The sequence below is a fragment of the Diadema antillarum genome, unplaced genomic scaffold, assembly GCF_040938485.1.
Source record: "Diadema antillarum isolate AM-2024a unplaced genomic scaffold, OU_Dant_1.0 seq00000333_RagTag, whole genome shotgun sequence".
Lineage (NCBI taxonomy): Eukaryota > Metazoa > Echinodermata > Echinoidea > Diadematoida > Diadematidae > Diadema > Diadema antillarum.
In genome coordinates, this window is record NW_027271349.1 from 1089928 (window position 1) to 1107801 (window position 17874).

The window sequence follows — 17874 nt, forward strand, 5'->3', positions numbered from 1 at the left end:
GCTAAATGGTCAAAGAAAAGGCAAGAAAATAGTGTTTTTTTAGGCCATGATTTTCCGACTTTCAACGGAACAGAAATGTGTCTGAAGATTTGGATTTAGTGCCGCAGCTAGACTCCGCCCCTAGCATCGAGGGAGTAATCTTAATTGGTCAGTGCATGGCATCCTGGTTACTGATTGGTCGTGTGTAGACCGCTGGCACTAAGCCTGAATGAACATCGCGGAGGTTGCTGAGAGCATACCTTCTATTGTCAAGTGGTGAAAACTGTCTTGCCTCTCCTTGATCATGATAGCATTGGAAGGAAAACTTTGAAGGTGGTTTTCTCAAAACGCTGATTTCCTAAACCACTCGACATGCGGTAATAAAATCATTGATATCTCCACAACCAAGTACTTTTTTGAGTTGTTTTATACATGAAATTGAAGTGGAAGAGTAAGGGAATCATGTCATGTCATTTTCTGAAAATCGTCCTCCAAACTTTCGGATCCTTTTGTTGTAGTGGGTCACATGTATGTTCCTGTGCGTGCGCAAGCTCGCTCTGAAAATCTCGCAGCTTGCGCGCTGTCTGCGCTGGATGCAGCGGGACGATTGCAGGCAAAGTGCCCAAAGTCTAGTGAACATCAGAATTAATGAAGAAAGTGAACTCGCAATACCTACAAAATGAATAGTTTGCTGACAAATTCGAGTACTCACCTACTCCATCAGTGTGGAATAGATGCACAAGATCAGGTTAGTTCTGATTTTATTTTTCTTGTTTCAAATCTAAATGATTAGTTTGCTGACAAATTTGAGTACCCACCTACAATGTACTCCATCAGTCTGAAATAGATGCACAAGATCAGGTTAGTTCTAATTTTATTTTTCTCGTTACAAATCTTTGTAAAATGATGTCAGACTTTAGCATCATGGGGCTGATTCGTGCGTGGAGAGGCGAGAGCCTCAGAAAAAAGCAACGAAAATATTCAGTCGAATCAGGTCCCTAGGTGCGGCAGCCCTGCATTGAGCAAACCCGCTGGCGCGTGTTTCGAAGGGTCGCTGTGCATTGGTAGATTAAAACTCGATTTTTGTCAAAAAGCGCAGACAGAATTTTTTATTTTTTTCATCATGGAGAGTGGACATGTGTGTGTGATAAAAAATCACCCTGCAAAGTTGCGCCAATTTATATGTCATATATGTGAGATGGATGGAAAGTGAAGCGGGGGGCTCATGAGTCGCTCCCCTCGGGGGCCTCATGAGGAGGGCAGAGATGCTCGTGAGGCAGAGGGGTGCTCATGAGGGGGTGGGGAGCAGGCCTCATGAGCGGGTTTCCCCGGACTGATCTAGATTTAGACTAGATTCCAATTCTAGGATGACAGTTCACCCACTTACAATAAGCTCAGAAAACTCAACACAAACTCAAACTACAACAAAGGAATTTCTCTAATCATGTACATTTTTGTAGTCAACCTCTGGAACAGTAACAGCCTACCACTTAAAGCTATCAATAGCAACAGTATACAATCATTTAAAACAAATTTAAAGAAGGCATCATGGAAACATCTTCATCATGTGTTACGATCAAGATACTGAATTCCCAAATAATATGCTCTTGCCCGATGCATGGGAAAAGTATAGTGAGTTATCCGCACCTCGTCAGTTGCCCTAGTAATACAATTATTATGTAAAGTTTACATGTACATCGTCACCCTGCGTGAAATTGCTACAAAGCGCACGTGCACTGAACAAAAATGTACACCCGGGACTGTGTTCAGTACGCTTCAAACTTTGCAGAGTTAACACAACCACGCAAACTGAGGTGAAAATCAATCAGTTTTTTTCTTGAAAATCTTGAATTAATTAAGGAATAAATTTACGTATTCTATTATCACTATCATCACAGTCACCCGCACCCGTCCTTATGTGCTTTGCCTATTGGAGCGCAGGATGGCGAGGTGCGGGCCCCTTCCCAGCTCAGCGCACAACTATTCTGCATTGTTCATGTTTGACGACGATAGCTGCAAATTTCCGGTATCGATCACTTAGGCCTAACTTAGTTGTAGTTCAATCCATTAAGGCATTATGGAATCTTTTCTTTGAGTGGGATTTCATAGAATTTCAGGCACTGACGCTGTGTGATTTAAACATGCGTAAGTATAGACCCTTAACATTAACTGTAAGTATGACGAGGTGCGGGTCACTCATTGCCCCTCTGCATCCTCTTGAGTCTTGCTGCAAATAATTTTTGCATTTGCCATTACTTAGGCCCCTACATTTTTACAGTGCTGCGCAGTGTAAGTAATGGTTAGAGCAAGCTCAGACCTGTTCAGAGGTAGGTAACGTTAGAGATTTTTATAAAATGGGTTCAAGAATGTAGCCAATAGGAAATGCTGAAATGAGTCACGTGGGCTTTGTTTACTTTAGTGCCATTGCACTCTGCCTGTCATCCTATGGTAAACTGCCGATCGTCTGTACGCGCGGCTCCTTTGAATTGCATGCAATGCAAAGGTTGATATCGCGATGTCGATTGCCAGCGAAACGAACGAAAAAATGGCTGCCTCCAGCTCGGATCCGTTGCAGGCGCAGTTTGAACTGTTGAATGACGAGGAATTGGATGAATTAATCAATGGAACTGACTTCTGAGCTTTATAAAGGTACCGTAGTTATATGGGTAATTTAAACTCGGCCTAGCAGGTAAAGTCGGCCACCAGCGCTCGCAGTACAAGTAGTTGTACCGTACTGCGCGTGCTGGGGGCCGACTTTACCCGCTAGGCCGAGTTTACCCATAATCACAACTACGGTAAGTGAAAAATAACTCATCGACAGCTAGCTCCAGCTTAAGTTTTTTAGTAGACCCATTTTATAAAACAAATGATGCACAGGATTATTTTGTGGCATTAATGAAGGTGCGGCGCACTCTCGAGTATTGACAATGCATTGGTGCAACATGCACGAGGCGCACGCACTCTATCCTGTGCATCATTTGTAATACTAACGTTAAACCTTTATGCACTTGTCAATGTAATGACTCACCCCACTACCCCCGGACATGGGTGCGTCATTTCCTCGTTTGGTCCGTCAAATTTGTGACCCAGGTGTTCGTCATTTTACCAGCTTTGTCCGTCAAATTTTTGACCGAGGGGTGCGTCAAAATCCCATCATTGTCGGTCAAAATTTTGACCGAGGGGTGCGTCATGGTACGTCACTTGGCTATGGAAAATAACACGCATTATTTTGAACCGAGGGGTGCGTCATGGTACGTTACTTGGCTGTGGAAAACTGCACGCATTTTTGCACGCTACCGGTCCCCGCATCCCGGATACACGTACCGCGAGTGAAATTACAGTGAGCGCTTTCCCGCGGCAAGTGAAAATCAAAGTCGGGAAGCGTTTTGGAATAAGAGGGAAAAATGCTTGCCAGAATCTGGCAAGCAAAGAATTTAAAAGCCACCCTTTCTCCTTACATTTTCCCTCCAACAAACCCATGAAATCATGCATACTCAATCTCAAACCAGGGACTGTTCAGCGATGTAACAACTTAGTTCAATCTTTCCTGTCGAAACGGCAGCAGAAGAACTGCCTGCTGCATGCCATTTTCTGCTCGCGGGATAGCCCGACCAGCTGGCCAGACGCGCGCGCGACGTTAGATGTGCGAATCTCTACGTACAGCGACTAGTAGGCTGTAGTTACGCAGTACTCGAGCGGGAATATGAATGCCGTGTCGTGGTGTGTACCTACCTGCGCTGCAGCAGTATGCATCCACCGCACTAGCAATGGCCGCGCACACACAGCGCAAATTCTGCACACATGTGATTGTCATGTATGGATTGCATGCACAGAATACTATTAGTTATCCCCTGCTTGTTCACGAAATACGGGCAAATATCTACGGTCTGGTGCCATATTCCATGAGGCCGAAGGCCGAATGGAATATGGCACCAGACCGTAGATATTTCCCGTATTTCGTAAGAACAAGCAGGGGGTAACGATTTTATCTTTTAGTGTAAGTGCTAACCTTCTTCCCGCTGATTTCCCCTCGTGAATGATGTTAAAATCGCCGGCTGTCAGCCATGACCATGTTGACTTAGGCCTACGTCTCGCGAGATGATTACTGCATGCGATGCGCGCATATACAATACGTACACGTACACGCCATAAGATACTGCAGTGCATAGATATAAGTAGCTGTTGTTTATCAAGCGTCTAGTGGTCTCAGGTTATGTGCGCAATACGCTTGAGGACCGCGCGCTGTCCATTTGTTTTGTACAGGATTAGCGCGCACTTTCCTATAAGCGTCTTTGGTACATACACGCGCAGCTGGCTGTGTAATACAGGATCATGACGTCATATCCACGGAATACGGGATATATTCAGTGGTTGATTGACCAATGAGATTACAGAATTCACGATCACTAAAAGATAAATACTATTATATTTTGGATCAAAAATTTGTCTTACATTGATTGGTTAAAAGAGCTTCACGTGATTATAGGTATTTTGAACTATTTTAGAGTGTTGGTGTGTTTGACACTCCATGAAGTACTATTTGCAAAATGACGTCACTTTTATGACGACATTTTGCAAATAGTATATACTATTTGCAAAATGATGTCACAATCACTCTTCTTTACAATCAAGTGTACGTGGTCCGTCCACGTCCGGTCCCGAATTCTAGTGTTCAGGTTTGCAGCGGCCATACGAGCGCTTGGATACATGCGACGGGCAACTCTGGCGGTGCCACGGCTGCTACGTTTTTCAATTTCCGGTCTCTCGCACTGTTGCGTATTGCAGGCGCTGCGCTGCCGCCGCAGTGCGGCTAAGCCTAACTGCGACCAGCCCCAACACGCAATGTTGCAGTGTGGGTACACGGAGCGTCCCGGGGTTAGGCTAAGCCTATAATGATTTTCACTTTTTATTCAAATTTTTGATCCAAAATATAAAACAAATATACTTTGCCTAGTTTCGAGTTTCTTGTTAAAACTATGGGCCTCGGCGACTCCAAACTAGTACTATTCACTTCGGCGCTGCGCCCCTCAGTGAATAGTACTAGTTTGGAGTCACCTCTGCCCATAGTTTTAACAAGAAACTCTCAAGGCCAAGTATATTTGTATACTATATTATCGTAGCAGCAGCGTGATGTACGGTGAATGACAATACGGTGCTTACATGGTAAGGGAAACTTGCCGAAACTTTTACAAATTATGTGTACGAACCAAAAGAAAATGAAATTGCTTGAATAAAACGTATGCAAAAATCGTTTCAGTATTTACGGGGGTGCGTCACATGTACCGAGGATGTCCGTCACAAAAGTGACCGAGGTGTGCGTCACTTTCAACGTGTTGTCCGTCAAAAAAGTGACTGTGGTGTTCGTCACTTGCAGCGTTATGTCCGTCAAAAAAGTGACTGTGGTGTCCGTCAAAAACCCCGTGTGGTCAGTCAAAAAATGACCATGACGCACCCATGTCCGGGGGTAGTGGGGTGCGTCATTACATTGACAAGTGCATTAAATGCAAAAAAATATATGCAGCAAGACTCAAGAGGATGCAGAGGGGCAAATATGTTGCGTATACATAATGCCCAACATCAACAAGGTAAATGAAGGTAAATAAGTTAACATACTAGAAGTTGGTCAATACTAAGTAGAATCAGTAACTGATAAGTTACAGCTAGCTGCAGACGCAGACTGCTGCTCAGCACAGCGACTACGGCCTAACATACCGACAGTTATCGGAGCTCGGGCGGGCTGCGTTTTGGCTGCGACCGATACCGCGATGGGTCAGTGTCCAGTAACGACAATCACTCCCTTGCCTTGGCCTTGCCAAGAGTCAGACTCAACTCATATCCAGGATCCACAGTAAGATATCAATGTCTCCACACACTATGGTATAATTAGTTATGATGAACGGGTGCGACAAATGGAATACTCGGAACACAAATGAGAAAATGATATGCAACTTGATGTCGTTTCAGGGCAGAGGCCTAGCCGGATCGTAAGGATGGGGTACACACACACTCACAATACACACCGTACACACATGCATGCACTCCACACGCGCATTCTTCACAGAAAAAAGATGGCCATTCATTCCACGGTACCGATGTCTCATGAACCAACGAAGCAGCAGTGTGAGATATCAAGAGGGCGCTAAACTTCAAAACAGCAGTGCCGTGCATTGCAAAATAGAGAGCTCTTCTTTCCGTACCTTGATCATTTCATTGATTGATTGAAGATGATCACAATAACTTCAGTTGGGAGATACTAGTACTTCATACAGGCCAAGTTTTTTTTTTTGAGTGTGTGTGCGTGTGGGCATTCTTGTGTCTCTTTCAAAAGGAGGTCTGTATCTTTAATCTTCTCCTATACTCAGTTAGTTCCCATCAAAGAGCGTACAAACGCTTCCATAATATACTCTTTGATTCCCATATCACATGTATCATGAAGGAGATAACAGATGATGGATGAGTGAAAAGTTCAGGAAAAAGGAATATCAACTTGCTCTATTATGTTTCCAGGGAACCTTAAAAGAGGTAACAGAGGATGAATGGTAAGTAATGTGAAAAAAAAATGGGTGAATTTTGTGTGTGTGTGTTGTTTTTGTATTACTTTTGTGGGGGGGGGGGGGGGTTCTGTAAACTCGTTCCGAGAGAAACTTTTTCAAGTAGTTTTCAAGTGGAGGATTATAGATGAGTGGAGAACTAAGAAAAGAAGAAATTCTTTTGGGGTAAATCAATTCCTAGCAAAACTTACATAGGCCTACTGAAAAAGGTAAAAGATTAAATATATTGTACATCGAATGAAATTTGAGAAAGGGAGATATGTTCTTTTGCTATAAATCAACTCCGAGCTGAATGAATATCTTCAAGAAGATGAAAGAGGAGAAATGAGTAGAAAGTCGAGAAGGGATATTATAGTATCTCCTTGAAGGAGATAACAGAGGAGAGATGAATGGAAAGTTGAGAAAATTGTATTCTTTTGCTGTTTAATAAAGATGGTTCCGAGTGGAATTTATATCTCCTTGGAGGAGATAACAGAGGAGAGATGAGTGGAAACTTAAGAAAAAGTTGTATTCTTTTGCTGTAAATTACTTCTGAGCGGAATTTATATCTCCTTGAAGGAGATAACAGAGGAGTTGTATTGAGCTGAAAATTAAAAAAAAAAAAAAGTTGTATTCTTTTGCTGGAAATTAGTTCCGAGCGGAAGCATATCTCCTATAACGAGACGATAGAGGAGAGATGAGTGGAAAGTTGAGAGAAAGTTGTACTCTTTGCTGTAAATTACAGCTCCGTACGGAACTGATATCTCCTTGGAGGACTGTTGGATAACAGAGGAGATATGAGTGGAAAGTTGAAAAAAAATGTATTCTTTTGCTGTAAATTACTTCTGAGCGGAACTTATATCTCCTTACAGGAGATAACAGAGGAGAGATGAATGGAAAGTTAAGAAAAAGTTGTATTCTTTTGCTGTAAATTAGTTCTGAGCGGAAGCATATCTCCTATAACGAGACGATAGAGGAGAGATGAGTGGAAAGTTGAGAAAAAGATGTACTCTTTGCTGTAAATTACAGTTCCGTACGGAACTGATATCTCCTTGGAGGACTGTTGGATCGATAACAGAGGAGGTATGAGTGGAAAGTTGAAAAAAAGATGTATTCTTTTGCTGTAAATTACTTCTGAGCGGAACTTCAATCTCCTTACAGGAGATAACAGAGGAGAGATGAATGGAAAGTTAAGAAAAAGTTGTATTCTTTTGCTGTAAATTAGTTCTGAGCGGAAGCATATCTCCTATAACGAGACGATAGAGGAGAGATGAGTGGAAAGTTGAGAAAAAGATGTACTCTTTGCTGTAAATTACAGTTCCGTACGGAACTGATATCTCCTTGGAGGACTGTTGGATCGATAACAGAGGAGGTATGAGTGGAAAGTTGAAAAAAAAAAGATGTATTCTTTTGCTGTAAATTACTTCTGAGCGGAACTTCAATCTCCTTACAGGAGATAACAGAGGAGAGATGAATGGAAAGTTAAGAAAAAGTTGTATTCTTTTGCTGTAAATTAGTTCTGAGCGGAAGCATATCTCCTATAACGAGACGATAGAGGAGAGATGAGTGGAAAGTTGAGAAAAAGATGTACTCTTTGCTGTAAATTATAACAGTTCCGTACGGAACTGATATCTCCTTGGAGGACTGTTGGATCGATAACAGAGGAGGTATGAGTGGAAAGTTGAAAAAAAAAAGATGTATTCTTTTGCTGTAAATTACTTCTGAGCGGAACTTCAATCTCCTTACAGGAGATAACAGAGGAGAGATGAATGGAAAGTTAAGAAAGAGTTGTATTCTTTTGCTGTAAATTAGTTCTGAGCGGAAGCATATCTCCTATAACGAGACGATAGAGGAGAGATGAGTGGAAAGTTGAGAAAAAGATGTACTCTTTGCTGTAAATTACAGTTCCGTACGGAACTTCTATATCCTTGGAGGAGATAACAGAGGAGAGATGAGAAGAAAGTTGAAAAAAAAAAAGTTGCATTCTTTTGCTGTAAACAATATTCCGAGCGGAACTGATATCCCCTGGACCGCTGGACTGAGGAGATAACAGAATTACGGAATTACGCGAGTCACATGCAGATGCAGTAAAGCCACTTCGGGGTTGATCCACAATATTCCACATACGTTTTCGCATGCTGAGCAGAAGGAGGGTAATTTGCACTAAACAGGCATGTTTTTTTTTTTTATACATTGAGGTAAATCAAGTATTATAGGGTATCAGTGATGCACAAAAATGATTTCCAGAGCATCTACTTGACAGCTAACCATGCTACATGTAAGTGGTGTTTTTATGCAATGGATATTATTGATCGATCATTATTTGTACTATTACACTCTGCAAATTCATTCTTTGTTTGAGCATGACTGATAAGTAGACATAAGTTGAGATATTGCTCAAGCTTATGTTTATAAATTGTGGTTTTTAAAACGAGATTATCGATATGCCTATTTTAAATTAAAAAATTGTAATGTACCCATTACTCCCATTAAGCATTTCAACGTGATCTACACCCCACTCCGCATGGCTTCTGACTTCATCACATGACATCATTCGAGAATGGCATTCATAGGTAAATGACATAATTATAGGCGAAATTATGGTGACGTCAATATCAAATAGTGACAATCAAAAACAGAAATAAAAATATCTACCCCCGAAACGAGAACTCGTAATTCATAACCAATCGGGCTGGGCGATCACTTCCGATCCGATCCGATCCCGTTCAGCCGCGCCGCCTCATCGCGCGCGCGCAACATTAAAAATGGGGAATGTTTAGGATTGACTGTGCTGTGTGTGGCGGTTAGTTTTACTGCAGATTACCCTGGCCTGACGCTGGATCATAAACGTTTGCATTTTGACTGAGCTGAGTGTGAGTTTTGTTTTTTAATAAAAAGTAAGGTAGCCGAAGATGAATTGCATTTATTCAAACATTCTGGGCAGAGTTCAAGCAAACGAAAGAAATCATTTTTCTCGTATCGCAATCGATATTCGCCTTCGTCACTTTGCCTAGTCCCGTGTGCTGCTTTTTCTGTAGTGTACTGTGTAGCCTTAAAATTTATTAGACCACTATGACTATGAGTCAAACTGTATGACACTATAGTCTATGAAACGATATAAATTTCAAAATTAAAGGTAACAGCCATATATCAGGACCGACGTTGTATGTGTACTACATTACTTATCGACCGTTATGTTTTTTTCCTTCTTCTTTCGTGAGAGTGACCGCAATCTCAGTCATCTGGAAGTGGAAGGTATAGAAACTACTTACTAGTCTAGTACTCACTAGTTAGTAGGGTTGGGGGTACCACGTATCGTCACCCTAAGGATCTGTAGCTTGTTTATTCTAAAAATATAACACAAATCCGCCTAATTCTTACCTCAAATATGCCATAAATACTGCAGTTTTGAATGTCGTGACCGTCTTGTTGATTATGAATCTCCGTTTTAAAATAGCGCAATTTTAGTGCGTGCGTTCCGTTTTCTTCGCGCAGCTAAAAAGGGAACCTTGCGATCAGCACCCCCTCCCCTCCATAGGTATACACGTGAATTTCACAGCATAGGTAATACACGTGAATTTCACAGGCCATAGGTAATACACGTGAATTTCACAGCCATGCGTCGTTACTGAGCGGATGTGTAATTTTTAGCTTGGTTTGTTTGAGTTTGATTTTCGTTTCTTCGTTTTTATTGTCTTTATAGCTAATGACACTTAATCCCGCGCGTACCTTTTCGTTCTATACGCAAACAGCCATGATACGCAGGGTGCCGATGGGAAGGTGCCCTGCCGATAGGTGGTGCCCCAACCATACTAGTCTAGACTCTTATAATTACTAAATTTTACTTGGGTGACCCGCATCTCGCCATAAATTTAGTTAATGTTTATGCATAGGGCAGCATATTTGAATCACATTTCGTTACTGAAATTCTATCAAATCCCATTTACAAACTGGAAAAATGCTGAAGATTCCAATGGAACCACATATTCACTGTTCGATACCGGAAATTTGCAGCTATCGTCCTCAAACGCGAACGATGCAAAAAAGTTGCGCGTTAACAAAAAGGAAGGGGCCCGCAACTTGCCACCCGCGCTCCCATAGACAAAGCACGTAAAAGACGTGTGTGGATGACCGTGAAGCTCCCATAGACAAGCATGTAAAAGATGCGTGTGGGTGACCGTGATGATACTTATAACACGTATTCCCAATAAACATTTCAAATTTTCGCGAAAAACTGCTCGTTTTTCACCACAGTTTGCTTGTATGTGGTAACCCTGCCAAGTTTCAAGGTTTTTAAGGATACTGAACACAGTCCCGGGCATAAATTTTTGTTCAGTGCGCTTATAACAATTTTAAGCAGGGTGGCGGTATTCGGGCCCCTGGCGAGGTGCGGGCACCTCACTATACATAATGTAACAGTAGGCCAATATAGGGCATGTTATACTGCGCTGTGGAGCTGCAAAACGCAGCCCGAACGCGAACGCTCAAAGGCGAAGCCCCCACAGTACTATAGAATAGGGGTGGTATTCTGAAATCCTTCCTAATTTTAGGAAGAAATTTCTTCCTAAGTCAGGATTTTTTCCTAAGTGATATTCTGAAAATCTTCTTAAGTTTCTTCCTAAGTCTGTTCCTAAGTTTTTTTCCTAAACTTACGAAGAAACTTAGGATTGAAGCCTGGGAAGGGGGCAGGAGTATGCAAATTTCTGATTTAGTTATATTAGGAAGATGCTGGTATTCTACTTCTAGAATGCACTTAGGAAAGAATTTTAGGAAGATATTTAGGAAAGCTCCACCTCTGTCCTAAGTGGGCAATTCCGTATGGGAAGGGCAAAAACAGCAAAATTCAAAGTTAAGTAAATGCTCAGAAATTTCAGTTTCCCCTACAGATGGATTGTTGTATTTACGGAAACAAAAAACCCTTTTCCAATAACTTTCCTCGTTTTTGTTGTACACACTTTTGAAGTTGGAAGACTATTTATTGTATTTATCTAAAATTTTACAATATTACATGAAAATTTAAAATGAAACAACTTAAATATCTCTCTGCTTCATCCATACTTCCACATCTTTCTTCCTATGCTTCAACAATCACATTAAATGAAGCATTCAGTCACTCTCATTATGATATTTTTTGGAGAAAGTTTCAAAATCTACTGACAAATTGACGTAATTTCGTTACCATAAAATTGAAAAAAGTTTTCTCCTGAACAAACTAATCACAGATTTTTTCTCCCCTTGTAAATTTTTTCTCTACATGTGACTCCCTGAAAAGTCACAAAACATTTTGTGAAATATCTCCTTCAGTTCTTCTGTAATTGTGGTAACGGAATTACATGGTAACGGAATTACACACACATCTAATATGGAAGAGAATGACATATCCTACTTTCGTGCCAATATGTATGTGAACTGTTTGTGAAATAGCATCAGGGCATTATTATTGAGCTTAACAGTGTTAGTGATTGGCAGTAAAGGAGTGAAACTGTATGGTATGATACACTGACATGACTCAGCATACAGTGTACATAGCTGGATGCCTCTGACAGTGAGTCCTGACATCAGGGTACACGCTTGACAAGACTTCTTGTGCTGAAAGTCTCCTCCCTTCTTTCACCTTTTCTCGTACAAGAACTACATGTGTACATGGAGACTGTGCGAACTGATAACTTTATAAGGTTTGCTACATATACTCATTATCAAATGTTCAAAATCATACTGAATTCTGAGATATCAATTTGTATATTTTCTTGCTAAAAAGCCTCATGGTTTCATACAAAATCTAAATATAGTGATGAGGGACTATTGAATGGGTGTGATGCAGCATAAATTGAACAAAGGTTACAAAGAAGAAGAAGGACATAAAATTTCTTTAAAAGGAAAAGAGAGCACTGCTACCGACAGAGAGAAATGAACAGGATAATTTTTGTGAGGAAAGATCAAGAATTTCAGAGAAGGATCATACACAATGTGATAGAAGTCATTACTTGACACGGGATGCCCACTGAATGTGACACCTTTGATCTTTCTTTATGCTAAAGGCTTTATTATCACCAAGTCGATAGTCTGACCTTTTATTTAACATGTCCTGTTTTCATCCTCAAGTCCTTTATCTTTAATGGTAAGTGTATGACTATGACCTTCTTTCATCTGTTTCTTAGATCTTTCCTCCACAGAGACATGTATTTTGATTTTCATGCCCCTTTGATACAGATACATCTGCTACCCTTTGAAATTTGTTCTTTAATCCTTTCTTTTTAGAAGGAATAAAGACAAAAACACCATTTGTGAAGAACATTTAATACCCAGTCAGTAATTGTGATACAGCTCTAAAATGTAACATTTAGGCCTAGACTTTCCCATCCTAAGAAGATTTCAAATATTAAAGTCAATGGGCTTCTACTTCTACCTTTACTCTTCATGTTACCATTTGCTGTACAATCCAGTTTCCTTTCATACAAGTGCCATTACAGTGTATTTTATAATTTGCTTTCAGGCTGTCAAAATACAACTTACTGCAAAAGAGAAGATGCACACTTCTTGTGAGTAAATTCATGGCAACACTCAGGATGAGAAAATAGACAAAGTCAAAGAAGAAAGACAGAGACAGGAAACTTGTAGGAAATTTATAGGCCTGGTCATGATTATTTTTCTGAAGACGTCATTTGGAAATTTTGTGTGGTCAGAAGTAAATACTAACATTATTCACAGGTTGATTAATCTAACTCTAACACAGTGAGCTGCAGATGGATAAAAGAGGCCCTCTTACCTTTCTATGAAATACATTGTAACAGAATTTGGTGGACTCTAATGGTTGTAAAAGTTGTAGTTTGTTAAAGTTATTTTGCTGCTTTCTATTTCCTTTTAGTTTAGTTCATTTTATTTTGGTGGGCTTAAGTAGGACTTACAGTGTAAGGGAATTATCAAATTATGCACTACATTATATACCAGGGGGCAACTTCAGCTATTAGTAAAATGTCACAAGTTTTTAGTGATTAATATATGCCACAACATATAGATAATAATGATTAAGCACTGGTGCAGTACCATAATCATATAAGAAAATTTTCTTTTCTATTTATGATTGAATTGTAATTTGTTATATTTGTCATTGAACCACAACTGCATCTTTTCACTTTAAAAATTAAAAGTTTCAAGCATCTTTAGTGTTCATCCTTAATTTTAAACATTGTGTCCAATGATGGGGCTGCACACTGTGCTCTTGCACTGTAAATTGGCACTTTATAATTTAGATTTAAATTCAGTGTCAATCCCGACAGTTTTTAATTATTTTCTTATGCATGTGCACATAATATTTATGTACAATACTTGTAAGTAATTCACACATATTGTCAATTATTGGCATATTTAGGAAGAAGAAAACAGAGAAATCTGTCTTGCATGATATCAACAAAAGAAATACAAGAAAATTTGAGTATTGTTGACTGGATTTATAGAATTGTACTTGTGTAGGGCTATTCTAGCGTAATTCCGTTACCGTGTGCCTTACATGTCATTTACCTGCAGAGTGTGAAATTCTTAACTTGAAAGTAGACAAATTTTGATGGATGTGGTACGTAGAAGTTACGAGATCTTGACTGACATAGTTACGACTTCAAATCACGGTCGTTAGCCTGAACATTTTATGTTTTTTTTACAATAAAAACTCATTTGGCACCTATACACTTGTACCAATTCAAGGTTAAAGGCTAGGGAGTACTTATTTAGTGGTTATATTATTGCTAAAGGCATAAACAATCTTTATCGAGACATTTCAGAATACATGAGTACCAAGAATGTGTATTTTTTCCAGTGTATTTCAGAAGGCGTAATTCCGTTACCATTTGTGTAATTCCGTTACCACTGATTTTATAGGGAAAAAGCCTGCTGCTTTGAAAATGTGATGAAATATTTGAAAAACAATACAACTGAATTGAAGTCAACACAATCAAAGATGAAATCAGACAACAACCTACAGTGTATGTGTTATAGATTTCAGAGAAACAACTCCCAAAGTCAGAGTTGAAGTTGTGACTAAATTTTCTGGTAATTCCGTTACCATTGCACATAGACCTTCTTTGTAACCATCCAAGTGAGAACATTTAACAAATTTGTATTTGGGGTGACAGTGTGAGTACCTCTGCATCTTTTAAATGTCTCAAGAGAAGGCAAAGTAATCAATCCTGTATACAGGGTGAAAGAATATGAGCCAAAATTCTCTGATTTGTAATTCCGTTACCGCGGAATTGCCCACGTACGTTGTTAAGAATAGCAAGCTGCAAACATCGTGATACAATTGTATGTGCGCTTGTCATTCACTGCGCGCACATGTACTTTGATGCGCGAAATGAGCGTGAGAAAGGGGACATGCCGCGCACACGTGTATTTGACCCTATATAAGCTACGTCATACGATAGTAATGCGATTGTCATTGGTAGGTTCCTAATATGATATCACATTTTGTATTGGCTTAAAGGGGATGGCTAGTAACCGATCAGTGGGAATCAGTGGGAATGCTGAGGGATGATTGTTCCAATCCGTGTGGGATTCATTTAAGAGTACATCATATATCTACTGTTGTGTGAAAATTATTTGCTTCAGAACAGTCTCATATTCAAGTAATGTGCAGATTAATGCCCCGTCACTGACCAGGGACGCTTACCTGGAAACATTAAACTGCACATTACATGATTATGAGACCATTCTGAAGCAAATAGTTTTCACACAAGAATAGATATATAATGTACTCTTAAATGAATCCCACAAGGATTGGAACAATCATCCCTCAGCAATCCCACTGATTCCCACTGATCAGTTACTAGCCATCCCCTTTAAGAAAGGACTTGGGTGGGAATAAGGATGGCCTAATTTTTACAAAGAAGTGCCTTGGAAGAAATTTGAGAATACCAATTCTGCCTTTCCGTGGCACTTCCTAAGTTTCTGACTTAGGAAGAAACTGAGGATGAATTTCAGAATACCACCCTAGATGTCTAACTGTGTTGAGTGTGTATACCCACGAGGAGAGCCCCGGGATTTTCTGGAAGGTTGCTGTTTTGAAGGAATCCTTGTTTGATGGTTGTGATGCCAGTGACTGTCAGTGGTATTGCATTCCAATATGTGATAGTTTCAGAGCTACCAAGTCTCACGCATTCTGCATGAGGCTCAAGCATTTAGGGGCCATCTCACGATCTCACGCATGACACCCATTTTTCTCACGCTTCGGGCGAAGTCTGCAACTTGGGCCTATAATAATGAGCATAGCTCAAAAGATTAAAGTGATAGTTGCAATTGAAGTTATATTTCCCTTTTGTCTTTCAAAATAAGTAAAAAATAGTCACTTAAGTATGCACCTGATTGCACCATAAGAGCTCAAAATTGAAAAAGCTCCCTACCGTGGGAGGCCGCAAGGAGGAAAAACCACATTCGCGTGCCGAGATGCCGAGTCATGAAAATCTCACTCATAGAATTTTTTTGAACTTGGCATCCCTGTAGTTTTTGGAATGAATGAGTACTTCACCTCCGGAGAACCCTTTGGACCGGATGCAATGCTTTTCAAACGCAAACTTGGAGGGATAGGCGACCCGCATGCCGCAAGTGCCACATGGAATGTGATGATGCGTCCTACCCTGCGTCGGTGTTGCAGCAATTCCCAGTCTACAGCTGTAGCTCACGCTTGCGGATTATCAGTATTAATGCAGTTGCTACTGTGCCTAGAATAGTCCACTTAAGCAAATCACACTGCTGTTTTGCACACCTTCCAATCTGTCTATCAAAGTCTGAGTATTAAAGGGGGTCCCAAACCAAATTGTCAAACAGAATCAAGTACTAGGGTATCAATGATCTTACAAAGGTCTCATACGTCATATCTTTGATTCTCTTCAATCGTTCAAGTTTTGCGTCAGAAATTCTAATAAGGTTCTGTTGGCTTTAGCACAAGTTCTGCCAAAGTGCATGTTCCAAGACAAATCTGATGATACACTGTATGTCCACCCCCAAATATTTGTAACACCTTGTCTCTGCCAGTGTGCTGTCATTTAATGAGTCCAGTGCTCTCTGCATAATCGGGTATCGCTTAAATGGGTACTCCGTTTAAATGGGTAGTAATGTCAGAGTCAGTTCCAGTGCACATTAAAATTACCTGATAATCAGGTTGCCTCTCCGCATAAATGGGTAATTTATAATTTTCTTCTAATCTGATTTCTACCCATATTTTATAAAATAGATAGATATATAACATAACTCACCAACCCAACAGAATTCAGAGAGGCTGCACTCCGACATGTCAACACTATGCAACCTTCTTCTGGTACCAATGTTCTGTAAGGAGCCAACCTTATTTTTACTTGCACAGGTTCAACCACTTTTATTGTAAATATGTGGGTTACGATTATGGCACCGCTGCACCCTTGTTGACGCACAACAAGGATTGTTCATCGCGGTATAGCTCCAATGGGGCAGCAGTTTGGGATTATTTCAACAAGTAACAAGTAACAAGTAATAACACTGTAAAGGGACTGTACAGTACTGGTTGAGATGAGGATTCAGGTTTATAACATTCTTAAGAGAGATATTGAGAAATCTGTTGTGAAATATGAAAGAGCATGTAATTTTAAGAAGGATTCAATGTTTATTTGATGAAAATTGGTTTTCAAATGGCTGAGATATCCAAAAAAGTGATAATGATAAAAGACGACAGGCCATGCCTTTTATTAGGATCTGTTGTTTCACCTTGTTTTGGGATATCTCGGCCATTTCAAAACCAATTTTCATCAAATAAACTTTTGATACCCCATAGAATTGCATGCTCTTTGACATCTCATAGAGTGGTTTCTGAATATCTCACAAAATGTTAAAAGCTAATTCCTCACCTCAACCAGAACTGTATAGTCCCTTTAAGAAATCATGCATGTCAAATTTTCCATGGCTAATCACATTCTCTGCTTAATTTGCAAAGAAGACCGATCATTTGGGGAGTGATTAAACATGAAAACACATGTACTTGCCACCGACTTGCCACACGAAAACAACATTGCACATGTAGCTGGCACTCACAATTGCATAGACAGACAGGAGTTGAACTTGTGCTCCTCCCTTGCTCAGCAACAACATTCACAATACAAGAAGTTTGCAACGAAAAATCAGGCCATGCACCAGCTCTATAATTTTGCTTTTCCCCAGTCACTTCTTGAAAAGTAACCCGACGTTCTACATGACTAGTGCACGCAAAGAGACGTGTTCATTTCGGAAAACGTCTGCATGTTAGTGAGGAGTCTATAGTCAAACAACAAAGTTTTCTGAAGACATATTTGTCCATAAAAAGAGTGTGAATTATTGCTCGTGACTGAGCAAGTGTAAGGTACATGTATAA

General features: G+C 40.2%; 1 protein-coding gene across 1 annotated transcript in view; it reads left to right on the forward strand.

The window, feature by feature from the left end:
* The first annotated feature begins 9343 nt into the window (after positions 1-9343).
* The window catches only part of LOC139730763 (gamma-tubulin complex component 3 homolog), a 33064-nt gene continuing 24533 nt past the window's right edge, over positions 9344-17874 (forward strand). Inside the window, exon 1 of the mRNA XM_071641625.1 lies at positions 9344-9382. The gene's annotated coding sequence lies outside the window, so the exon portion shown is untranslated. The remainder of the gene's footprint in view (positions 9383-17874) is intronic.